Source organism: Cibotium barometz, chromosome 49 (assembly GCF_041138505.1).
Source record: "Cibotium barometz isolate CiBa-2024 chromosome 49, ASM4113850v1, whole genome shotgun sequence".
In the NCBI taxonomy this organism is placed as follows: Eukaryota; Viridiplantae; Streptophyta; class Polypodiopsida; order Cyatheales; family Cibotiaceae; genus Cibotium; species Cibotium barometz.
Genome location: NC_141094.1, coordinates 37,640,136 through 37,652,420, shown reverse-complemented (window position 1 = coordinate 37,652,420; position 12,285 = coordinate 37,640,136). Strand labels below are relative to the sequence as shown.

Genomic DNA, 12,285 nt, shown 5'->3' with positions numbered 1-12,285 from the left:
TTCTTGAACTATCTTTCTCGAAAAGGTTTGATAATTCAGTTACTATTTTACTGAATTTTTCTTTAAATATTCACTTAACTGATTTCTAAATTAGTTACGAATTCCAATGAGGAATAAATTAATCATTTATCTGAATATTTGGATCTCGATAGATTTCTTGAATTTTCTTTTTACATTCCGTGTGAAAATAAAACGATAGAAATTTCTCTCTTAGAGTATTTAATTATTCGTTTATCAAATACTCATAGAATTTAAGAGAATTCTAATCTTGATATAAAAATTCTTTATGCATCTATTTATGCATAAAAATCAACTTCAATGGGAATAACACTTTTATAAAAAAAATCCTTTTATGCAAATAATCAAATTTGATAGAAATAACACTTCTTAAATAAAAAGAATTTCTTTATGCATAAAAATTAATTTTTATAAGAATAACGCTTTTATAATAAAAAAATTCCTTTATGAGTCTTTCCATGCATAAAAATCAAATTTAATAAGAACAACAGTTTTGTAATAAAAAAATTTCCTTTATGCATCTTTCTATGCATAAAAATCAGATTTCATAAGAATAACACTTTCGTAATAAAAAAAATTCCTTTATGTATCTTTCTCTGCATAAAAATCCAATTTATTAAGAATAACACTTTCGTAATATAAAAATTCATTTATGCATATTTCTATGCATAAAAATCAAATTTAATAAGAATAACACTTTTGTAATAAAAAAATTTCTTTATGCATAAAAATCAACTTCAATGGGAATAACACATTTATTTAAAAAATCCGTTCATGCATCTATTTATGCATAAACTCAAATTTGATAGGAATAACACTTCTAAAATAAAAAGAATTTCTTTATGCATCTATTTTTGTAAAAAATTAATTTTTATAAGAATAACACTTTTATAATTAAAAAAATCCTTTATGCATCCTTCTATGCATAAAAATCAAATTTAATAGGAATAACACTTTTAAAAAAAAGAATTTCTTTATGCATCTATTTATGCATAAAATCAAATTTAATAAGAATATGAGTGATATCCATGCATATTCATAGGTGAATATGTACATGGAGTAATTAGAATATTTCTTTTAGATGCAAAATGGTAGAAATTACTCTTTTGGACTAACATAAAAACAAACTTTCTTTTCCACAAAATTCTAGAAAATTTTACCATAACCTCCTTTGTATGGTTGACCATTTCTCATTTTTATCATTCTGTATTTAACTTAAATTAACCCAAATTAGATTTATAGAACTCTAATCTACATAATTTTCTAAATTCAAGAGAGTAAACAATAAGAAGATTTTAATTAATAACTTAGTTAATCTTTCTAGGATTAAGAAAGGTTGGAATGTAAAGAAGAGAAGGGGGTGACATTTTCCTCAAAGGCATAGCATTTGAATTTAATTCCATCAACTGTAAAACATAAAAATCAAGAAAATCATAACTTTAAAATTTGTAAATAAGTAAGAAAATTAGCTTACATGGAGCTTTTAAGCTCTCCTTTGGCTTGAGGGATTAAGGGTTCTACTCTTGTTGAAGCAAGACCAATTCACTCTGGAGAGGATTAGGCCATAAACAATTGAATTATTAAGAAATTCAAGGTAGATGGCTTAGGATAGGAGTAGAGTAGTAGTGCATAAAACACCATTAATCTTTTTCAAAGGAGGAGGCTTCTATTTATAGGAAAAAGTGAGCCTCTAACCAAGCAAACTAGTTCTAGAATTTTCCAGATCAATTTGGTCAATTTTTTGACCATTTTTGGGTCAGTTTAGCTTACTTTTTGGATCTAGTTTTGAAATAGAAGAGAGGAGAGATGAAAATATCTATTATTTTTTAGTTTAAAACTCATCCACATGTGAAATAGGCGCCTCCATGAAGAGCCCCCTTATCCTTACCAAGGTGTCAAAAATGTATCATTATATCCAAAATATCTCATTTTTTAGTAATATTCATAGTTTTTTACTAATAAACCTTGTACTCAGACAACAACTCATCTTATGTGAGCATTTACTCATTTTTGGGGGTTTTCTCTTTTATTCTTCAATTTATTGTAAGAAATTATGAAACAATAGAAAGCCAAGATCTTTGTAGACAAGAGAAAACACAGAGATATGGAGAATCAAAAAATTTTGATTACTGTATGCAATTACAATAGATAGCTACCGCTTCCCAGCCGTGTGCTTCGGTGAAGAAGCTTTGATAGCTGACTGGAAGAAGTGAGAGTGAAGGCTGTATGCAAAAAGCATGGGTGAAGAGTGATTTTAGTGGAAAAGACTGTCTTGCTAAATAGAGCTTTGCATGCATGATTTTTCATCATGCAATCATTAATGACCATCGAATCTATATTCCGGTTGGCCGCAAAGTCTGCATGGAGATTAGCGTAAACGGTGCATGGAATCTATATTCTGGTTGGCCGCAAAGTCCTCATGACTCCCCCTCGGACCCCCTGCAGAGAACCCCTTGCCAGAGAGGGGCTCACGCCCCCCTCCGCACCTTCCCCCAAGTAGGCTGGTGTGAAACTGCGCACCGCAACGGACCTAAAATTTACAGCCCAAATGCAGTAGGTGTATAATAACTCACCGCATATGCATGTAACCTGGTTGGCAGTGTGCCAACCTTCTCCAAAATCGTCTCATGCTATCTGGCCACAATCACCGGTGTTTAAACCGGGACCTACCAGGCGACCCGTGCTACTCATAAATGCCTTCTCCTCATATAGGAGGGCTCACAAAGTAGAGTTAGCCGGTGCCTGCGTAGTTACCTGAGGGTGGAGCAGTGATATCCAACATTTATCTCCTCCCTACATTTTTGGATTAATCTTATTGGTCCATAGGAAACCTTAATTGGACCATAATCTAAAAATTTCTAAAAATCTGGACCCTTAGGCTAAGGTCCTTTATACCTTCTTTCATTTAATTCCAATTGCACACATTGGAAAGTTCTTTTTGAATTTTTGTTTCATGGGAAACCATTTTAGACACTAGGAGGATTTTTATATCCAAAAATATCTCAATTTTGGATTATCTCTCTCTAGATATTTTCTCTCTCTAGGCCAAAATAGGGTAAAACAGGATCTTTCTTTTATTTCAGAGAGGGGAATAATTATAAGATCAGAAGGGGAGGTTCTTATACCTGTACACCTCAAAAGCTAGAGGGAGGAATCTTACAATATAGATTATACATATTATGGGTTAAAGAACACCTCAAAAGCTGGAGGGAGGAATCTTACAATATAGATTATACATATTATGGGTTAAAGAACAAGTTTCCCCTCATTTAAGACATATCTTTCAAGATCAAGATGTTAAGACCGAATCTCTAGACGGCTATCAAGAAAAAGGTTTAAGTATGCTCCATCTATAATAGGACCAAGCTAACGCACCTAATGATATGTCAAGCCATGTGATAATAAAGCAATATGGTGATGTGCTATCCACTCATCTACATAAAGAACATCATGCAGGCTATGAAGAAATGAGAGCATCGCCTCCAATTCTAACATGATACATAAAGTAGATGGTGTGTCTTTAGCACTCCTATGGATAGCCACTAACTTGCAGTCTATCTCTACGACGAGGTCCATAGATGGTGTGTCTTTAGCACTCCTATGGATAGTTGCTAACTCACATTCCATCTCTGTGATGAGGTCCATAATAGATGAGAAGCCCTCCTCGCGTAACTCCATGCTATACTTGAAGCCTAGCACAGACGGGTAGACCAATGTGAAAGGTCCAATGCTTACTGTTAATAAAATACAAATCTAGCACTAATGAAGCTTTAAAACACCACTAATGCTGGATTAAATACTCACTAATTTCTCTTCAATCCAAGAGGAAAACGAGAGTGAAATAGTGAAAATGACGTGAGAGAATGAGGGGAAAACAAAACTTAGCAGTTTTATAATCTCAATCAAGGTTCATTGGCATACATTTTAGGGTTTGCAAGATGAATGACCCTGATGTATGCATGGTTTTAGGGTTTGTGAAACAAATGGGCCAAATGATGCTTGATTTTAGGATTGGTCCAATAAAAGGTTTTGATTTATCGAAAGTATCTTGATCAAGATAAATGGATGGCTTCGATTTGAACGACATATCTTGATCGTGATACATGGATAACTTTGATTCGAACTATGCATCTCTATTGAGTTGCATGGATGGCTTTGGTTCAAGAAATACATATCTAAATTGAGATATAGTAAATGGTTGGGATCGCATCTCGGTATCGAGGTAAATGGACGGATTGGATTATACAACCTTATCTCGATCAAGATATATTTATGGCTTCAATTGCATTTTAGTATCTCAATCGAGATATATGAACGGATGAGATCACATCTATTTATCTCGATTGAGATATGTCAATGATCGAGATCCATATCTCATTCGAGATATGTGGATGGTGGAGATGGCATCACTCATTATGCTAAATGTACATCTGAGTGGGAAGGTCGAGCGAGATCCATTGTGGCATTGACGTGGATCCCAGTGGCCTACGTATCTTGATCGAGATAGCGAGGTGGTAGTGACGTGTTTTAGTGACATGGATGTGATAAAGCTCTCGAGCATGCCTGGTGTGGCGGTTTTTGGTATCTCGATTGAGCTATGGGGGTTTTGGCTCAGGGGGGCACGTGGCATGTTATTATTGATGGTGATACCTTGATTGAGATACCTCGCTCATGAGAGTTTTTCCCGTTGCATCGATGTTCTATTTTTGGTGAGAGTGAATGCAATGTGAGTACTCTCACTTTATCCACCCATTTTTTGAACTTTATGAGGTGTGGTTAATGATACTAATTCTAATGAAGGATTGTGATGTAAGTAATTAAATGTTTTTAATTGTTTATTGATGGATGGAATATAAAAATTTATATATGAACAAAAATTGACTATCCCACTCTAACTCACTCTAATGTCCAGAGCTCAATATTTGGGAGTGGATTCCACTCTTAGTTATAATTTTAAAGCTAATCCTTATCTCAAAGCAATAAAATCTATGTCTCTTGGGCTCTAATTTCACACAAATCATGATTGAATCAAGGTTCTGCCCCTCTAATAGATGAAAAGAGAATGCTCTAATAATGTAAATAAACTTTAAATCAAAATTAAACACACCCAATGTCTCTAAAACCTTATGTTTTTCACAGTGTAACCCCCTAATCAACACCGCAAAATATTGTGTAACCTCAATAGCTTAGAATAGATGGATAAATGGAGCTAAGTCAAAGACTAGTCCTTGGCAGTGCCACCAAATATGTTCAAGTCAAGGGCTTTCCTTAGCCTAGCCAAAGCATATGTCATTGGGTCTTGCCAAAGTATTTGTCATTAGGTATTTCCTTAGATCCATAATATGAAACTTCCCTATGTGGGTGTGCTAGCTCGTTCATTGCACCCTCCCCCCATTGTCACACTAGAATGCACATTGCCAATGGGGTGAAGGTCTAGCTCTTCATTTTTGAATGGGGTGAAGGTAGAGCTTTTTATAAAGGCAAAAAGATATATTCCTTTGTGATAGTTCTCTCTCACAATAGGCGAGGTCTTATCAAGTCCTTTGTGATGGTTCTCTCTCGTAATATCTCGGGTCTTACCAAAGCACGTGTCATTGGGTCTTGCCTTAGAGGCATAATGTACAACTTCCCTATGTGGTTGCACTAGCTTATCCATCGCATCCTCACTTCGTTTGTCACACTAGAATGTGCCTTTGCTAACAGGGCAAAGGTAAAGCTCTTTATGCCTAGATAGAGGCAAAAAGAGATAGTTCTTTGTGATGGTTCTCTCTCACAATATGTGGAGAATGAAGGCGAAGCCAAGGCAAGAAGAAAATCTACAATCACACCTATGTAGCATGCATCCCACAAGCAAGCAAGATTCAAGAAGAGGGCAATGGAGAGCTTACAAGTAGTTTATTGCAAAAAGAAATGATTGTCCATTGCTTATTGTCAAAAACGACATATATAAATGACTAGTTCTCACACTAGGCCGACCAAACTTGAAAATGGTCTAGTTTCTATTAGTAGTCTTAAGCAACTATCTACACTAAGTTCTCATGCTTTCCCTATTTAACATTAAGCACATTATTAGCAATTAGACCACTTTACATGTTCTAGCATCGTCTTTATATTTTACAAGTGTCCTTTTGTATGGTTAAAGTGGCAAAGCGCCTTACGCTAGGTTAGACGAGTGAAACGATACATTAGGGAAAATTTAGACTCAAATTGGACCCTTTAAGGATTTGTATTAAGGATTTGTACACATTCTCTCTCTATAAAAATGGGCTCATGGTGAAATTTTTGTAAATCAACTCAAAAGTGAGCGGAGTTTGGACATTCGGAATCTACTCTCTGAGAGCCTTCCAATGATATATTTCCTTATGAGCAATTTTGCATATTCAAGAAGCCCCCAAATTTAATAATGATGTGGCATGTTACACGCCAAGTCATCACTAAATTTGGGGACTTCTTGTATATGCAAAATTGTCCATCATGCTATATATCATTGAAAAGGTCTTGGAGACTAGATTCCAAATGTCTAAACTCTGCTCACTTCTGAGTTGATTTGTAAATTTTTTACCATGAACCCATTTTTATAGAGAGAGAATGCGTGTAAAGGGTCCAATTTGAGTCCAAATTTCATCTAATATTAACTTACAATGTATATATGTATGTGTATGTACACATGTACATATGTATATGTATATGTATATATATGTATATACATACATACATACATACATACATGTATATATATGTATGTATATATATACATACATACATACATATATATATACACATATACATATACATATTATGCCTATGTATATATATATATATGTGTGTGTGTGTGTGTGTGTGTGTGTGTATGCATATGTATAAATATACATATACATATACATATTAGGCCTATGTATATATATATGTGTGTGTATGTGTATGTACATGTATATGCATATGTATAAATATACATGTATATATATATATACATACATACATAAATATATATATAAACATTATATACATAAATATATATATAAACATACATATATGTATATGTATATGTATATGTGTATGTACGTATGTATGTATGTATGTATGTATGTATGTATGTATACATAATTTGTGTGTGTGTATATATATATGGATAGATATATGTATCCAAATATATATTAATATCATGCATGCAAACAAGAATCTTAATGTAAGATCGAATAGGTGTGCCTTTTGGGCTATAGTCCTTCCAATAAAGAGATACTCGTAAGTTTTTACATCTACCTTAAGCAGCCACTCTCATATTTAAAAAATATATAATATAAAATAAAAAAGGTCACATAGAGTTGACAATTGGCTAAGTATGAAGAGACACTCTTTAAATTATCAAATTATCATGCATATAATCAGTGTTGAAATTTGAAGCCTTTAGAGGGCATTAAAGCCCTTGAACCTTCTAGAGGACACTTCTTCGGAAAGAAGGTTGCAATTAAGATATATTAAGAGCGTGCTTAAGCTGCTGGAGGCAATTAAATATAACGATATATTAAGAGCGTGCTTAAGCTGCTGGAGGCAATTAATCAATACAGAAGGCATATCGCTACGCCTACGAGCCATGCATTGGAGGCAAGAAAATTTTATTGAGATCATAAACCTAAGATGTACTAGATGCTGACGAGAGGTTATAAACCAAGATCTGAATTAATATTGTGGACAGTAGCATAAATTCAACAATGTAACCAATAGTTAATTTTGTTTTCAAAAAATTCGACTTTTTCGACTGATGAGATCGACCAACTTTCGTTCTTGGGGCTACTTTCCCCTTTTCAATCATGAGCTAAATTTATGACGCACAAAAGTGGTTTTGTTAATTTATGTCTCTTTATCTCTTCCCTAGAAAATTCATTCTTCCATGTGTCTCCTTGTATGGATTCTTTAGCCCAACGTTAAAAAAAAAAGCTCGTTATGACTCGAATTGAGAAAAACCAGTTATAATTTTGCATAGCCTTGAATTTAAAAGATTTTGAATTTTGAAGTTTTAGGTATAGAACCGATTAACTTATGCATTTTTTCAATAAAAATCGATTGAGCTTGAAGGTCGTCCTTTTTTTCACTCACTACAAAAAAGTTTTATTTCTGACATTGTTTTAGCGAGCTTTAGTTTTAGGATCATATCTCCCAACTTATTCATATCTCGCTTTGAGCTAGAAGTGAGCTTGCTACTCGAACTAATATGGCATGCGATGCAATGTAGAGGTTTCCCATTGGTTAGAAATTATGCATCTCTCTTAAGTGGGGATAGTATCCTGTCAGAGAAGAGATATATTACATACTCACTCCCAATGTGCTGCAATATAGAGGTTTCCCATTGGTTAGAAATTATGCCTTTATATTGAATGGGGATAGTTTCTTGTCAAAGAAAAGATATATTAAATATCCACCCCCGATGTGGGATCCCCTTCATAATAAATGATGCATGCTCATCATCTGGTTACAACCGTAATTTGCATAACAACTCAATTTAATTTCCCATCCATACGCTTTTACTTCACAAAGTCTTAAGTAGTTAGGTGCCTTTATCCTTGCCACAACTTAGCACACTTCTACAAAATGCACGGTAGTATTCTAGGTATTATAGTTATGTAGTTTTATCCTTAGTGACTTTCACCACCATACTTAGTGTAGGTTTTACTTGGATATGGTGTGTGTATCGTAGTGGGAAGGCATTTTAAGGACCTAAGTTTGAATTCTGTGTTAGCGACACTTGTCTCTCACTGATGCATGATTTCTTTGATCTTATTACTTTAGTGCTCACTAGCACACTATTTCTTTAATCTAGCCATGAGAAAGAAAAAGACATTAATGGTAGAATATAGGTGAAATTTGAAGGATGGAGTGGGCGTCTTTCTACTAACTAATGGGTTTCACTTGAAGGCCAAGGTATTTTGTAGGCCTTTCAAAATGACGGCCAAGGTACTTTGTAGGCCTTCAATTTTGACGCGGTTAACATGTAATCAGCGCGATATCTTGTTTAAAATATTTGATCGTCCTTCATCCTCTCCATTCCCCATATCCTACCCTTTTAATGCTATATATTACCTCTTGCAGAGTAGCACTTCGTGAGTTTGATATTGTCTTGTAGTTTACTTTATTTAATCTTAATTAGGCCACACACACAGAGTTGTGATCAGCTAAGCGCGCTCTCTCTCTCCCAACAGTGATCCCACCAACGATATGAGCATTGGCAACACCACCAACAGTGATCCCACCAACGATATGGCAAATGCATCAGATGAAGAGAACAGTGGGAGCAGTGATCCCATCAACAATATTAATCAGGGGCCTAATCAGGTAGCGCTGGCAACGACAGGCCGTGAGGAGGGAGGAGATAGTGCAAATGCGCTGCGAACCCATGTCCTGGAGGTGGCCAACAGCTGCGACGTCATCGAAAGTGTGGCCGCCTTCGCGTGCCGGAGACAGTGCGGCGTGTGCATCCTTAGCGGCAGCGGAACAGTCACCAACGTCACCCTCCGACAACCTGGCGCAGCGCCTGGTGCCACAATCACCTTGCACGACCGCTTCGAGATCCTTTCGCTCTCCGGCGTGTTTCTCCCGCCGCCAGCCCCGCCCGGGGGGACCGGCTTAACCGTACACCTAACCGGCGCCCAGGGCCAGGATGTGGCTGGAAGCGTTGTGGGCGCTCTGCAAGCGGCGGGTCCTGTGGTGATCATCGCTGTCTCTTTTCTAGATGCGTCGTATGAACGCCTGCCTCTAGATGATGAGGAGGCGTTGCCCGCCATTGGAGCTTGACAATCTGCAGCCATGGTAGCAGCCCCGCAGCTTATTATTGATCCTCCTTCCAACACCAATAACACAACCAATGGCAACAACAGTCCCAACTTCCTCACCAATTATCAAATGCCAGATGTCTACGCTTGGGCTGCTGCTTCAGGAACTCATCCCCCTTATAACTAGAAGCTTCTCCTGCAACACCACCACATTACCTCCTTGCTCTCAACCTTGTGTGGTTCTCGTCCATATCCAAAGCTCATCTCTAGGCCTTGTTTGAAGTTCATACAACACACACACACACACACCCCACTTGCTCGACACCTTGATACCCACACTTCACACTTGAGGTTCATTTATTCTCTTTTCTTCTTTTTTGGTATTCAAGAGACTCTATCTATGCTTACTAGATGTAAATAATTCCAACCTTCACTTGAGGCCTTAAAGATTTTACTATTGATCTCATTTGGCATGTGAATTTCACTTGAATTGCACTTAATTACCTAGTCTTCATATGGCTTGTATTTGTACTTGTACTCACCTTTTCAAGAACATCTTCTACAACTTGATTCCTTGAGGTTATTCCCATTTTTTATTTGAGGAACTTCACCTTGATGACATGTCACTAATTAGATTCTCTCACGTGACATTGGTATTTTAATCTTGTTGGCTCGGCATTAGCATCTGAATCATTCCTAGCATCACTAGAGTGCATGGAGTAGGTGGTGGAAAAGCTTGTGGGTGTGGAGCATGTGGACACTACAATAGGCCACAAAGTGATATGGGGAGTATCATCAGTGTATAGCCTATCGATGCGGCACCCATCATTACCTCGTGTGACCGATGACCACCTTGGCTATATGTATAAATGAAAGGTGGTGTTTTATCGATGCATAGCCCACTGGTGTAGCACCCACCACCACCTCATGACCCACCCACCAACTCAAGTGTTTCAAGCATGAGGATAGATAAGCAGGCAAGAGCTGGCATGGATTCGATTTGAGCTCACACTCAACATATCTCCACCAATAGGGAAGCTCTGAGATGAATGTAGACAAAAGCTTACCCTTTAGAAAATGCCAAGGCCTATCCCTCCTACTCTGTCTCAAGTCGCCTCATCTATGACAAAGTTGGAACCTCTCCTAAAGCTCAACAAGAGAGCTCTATGCTCTCTGCATGAGAGAGAGAGAGAGAGAGAGAGAGAGAGAGAGAGAGAGAGAGAGAGAGAGAGAGAGAGAGAGATTATGACCATGCATGCCCAAATAATTGGTTTCTCTACCACAACATGAAGAAGTTGTCTCTTGTTTGTTGTGTCTTGTTTGTTGTGTGTGGGGCCTCTCATTATAGGGATGACTTACAAGCAGAGAAAGTTTTAGTCAAGGTTTTTAGACACTTTCCTAACTTACCTTAAGAGACAACATATGTTCAAGCGCAAGTCAATTGTATAGCTCATGATGTGGCACACCACTCATTGTCAATGAATGTGATATTAAGAATTTGAGTAGATTGTTCGGCATGTGTACATTGAGGTTTGATCACTTGAATCTAGAGAGAACATTGTCACTTTGGGAATAGGATATTGAAAATTTGAGCACATTGTTCAGCATGTGTTCATTGAGGTTTGATCGTGCAAGAATCTAGAGAGAACATTGTCACTTACATCTTGGCCTATTTATAGACAGAGATTTTGGGGCTTTTAATTAGCGATCCACTAGTAAAGACCTACAAGAGGTAGGAAAGATGCCTCATTTATGGCCTCAACAAATAGGCAACAGGGTGGTACTCTAAATGCACCATGGGTACTAAGCAAGGTTGAGAAATATTCCATGAAGAAGGAGATAGTTTATTTTTTTGCACTCCAACTAGTTTTATGTCTCGTACTTGAACATAATGAGGCTAGTGATTAGAGGCCTTCTTGACATAATTTATATTATAGTGTGCATTGGTCACTAGGTTATATAGTTGGGATTGTGGCTCATTTGTGAGAGAGCTCATGTGTAGAACTCTACCTTGGAAGAGGGGCTTCCCAAGGGACACAATTTATATTATAATGTGCATTGGTCATTGGCTACATAGTTGGGATTGTGGCTTATTTGTGTATGGAAATCTATGTTGGGAGAGGGGCCTCCCAAGGAACCTAGCTTGTGTTAGGCCACTGGTTCTCACCATACTAGACTAAGCGGCATTCATGAGAGGACCAGAAGGGTGGGACCTATATGCCTTGTGGGTGAGTGCAAGCTTTCTAGGGTTTCTTTGACCTTTCTAGATGAGGGGTGGCTGACCACAATATGTGTGTGGTTTCTAGCCTATTAGTTAGTTGGAGTGCTTTTAAACCCATTTACTTCCCCTTGTTCATGTCTATATGTATTGTGATTGGATGCACGTGTGTTTGTATAGTGGCTTGGACATGCTTCTCGAGAATATATTAGTGATATGGACCCAGCATTATCTAAGGTAGTGTAGAGACTAAATACAAAGGTCAAGCACATGAGGTTAAAGGTG

General features: G+C 37.0%; 1 pseudogene; it reads left to right on the top strand.

The window, feature by feature from the left end:
- Positions 1-9,228: 9,228 nt before the first annotated feature.
- LOC147610543 (AT-hook motif nuclear-localized protein 26 pseudogene) lies at positions 9,229-9,804 on the top strand (annotated as a pseudogene).
- The last annotated feature ends 2,481 nt before the right edge of the window (positions 9,805-12,285 follow it).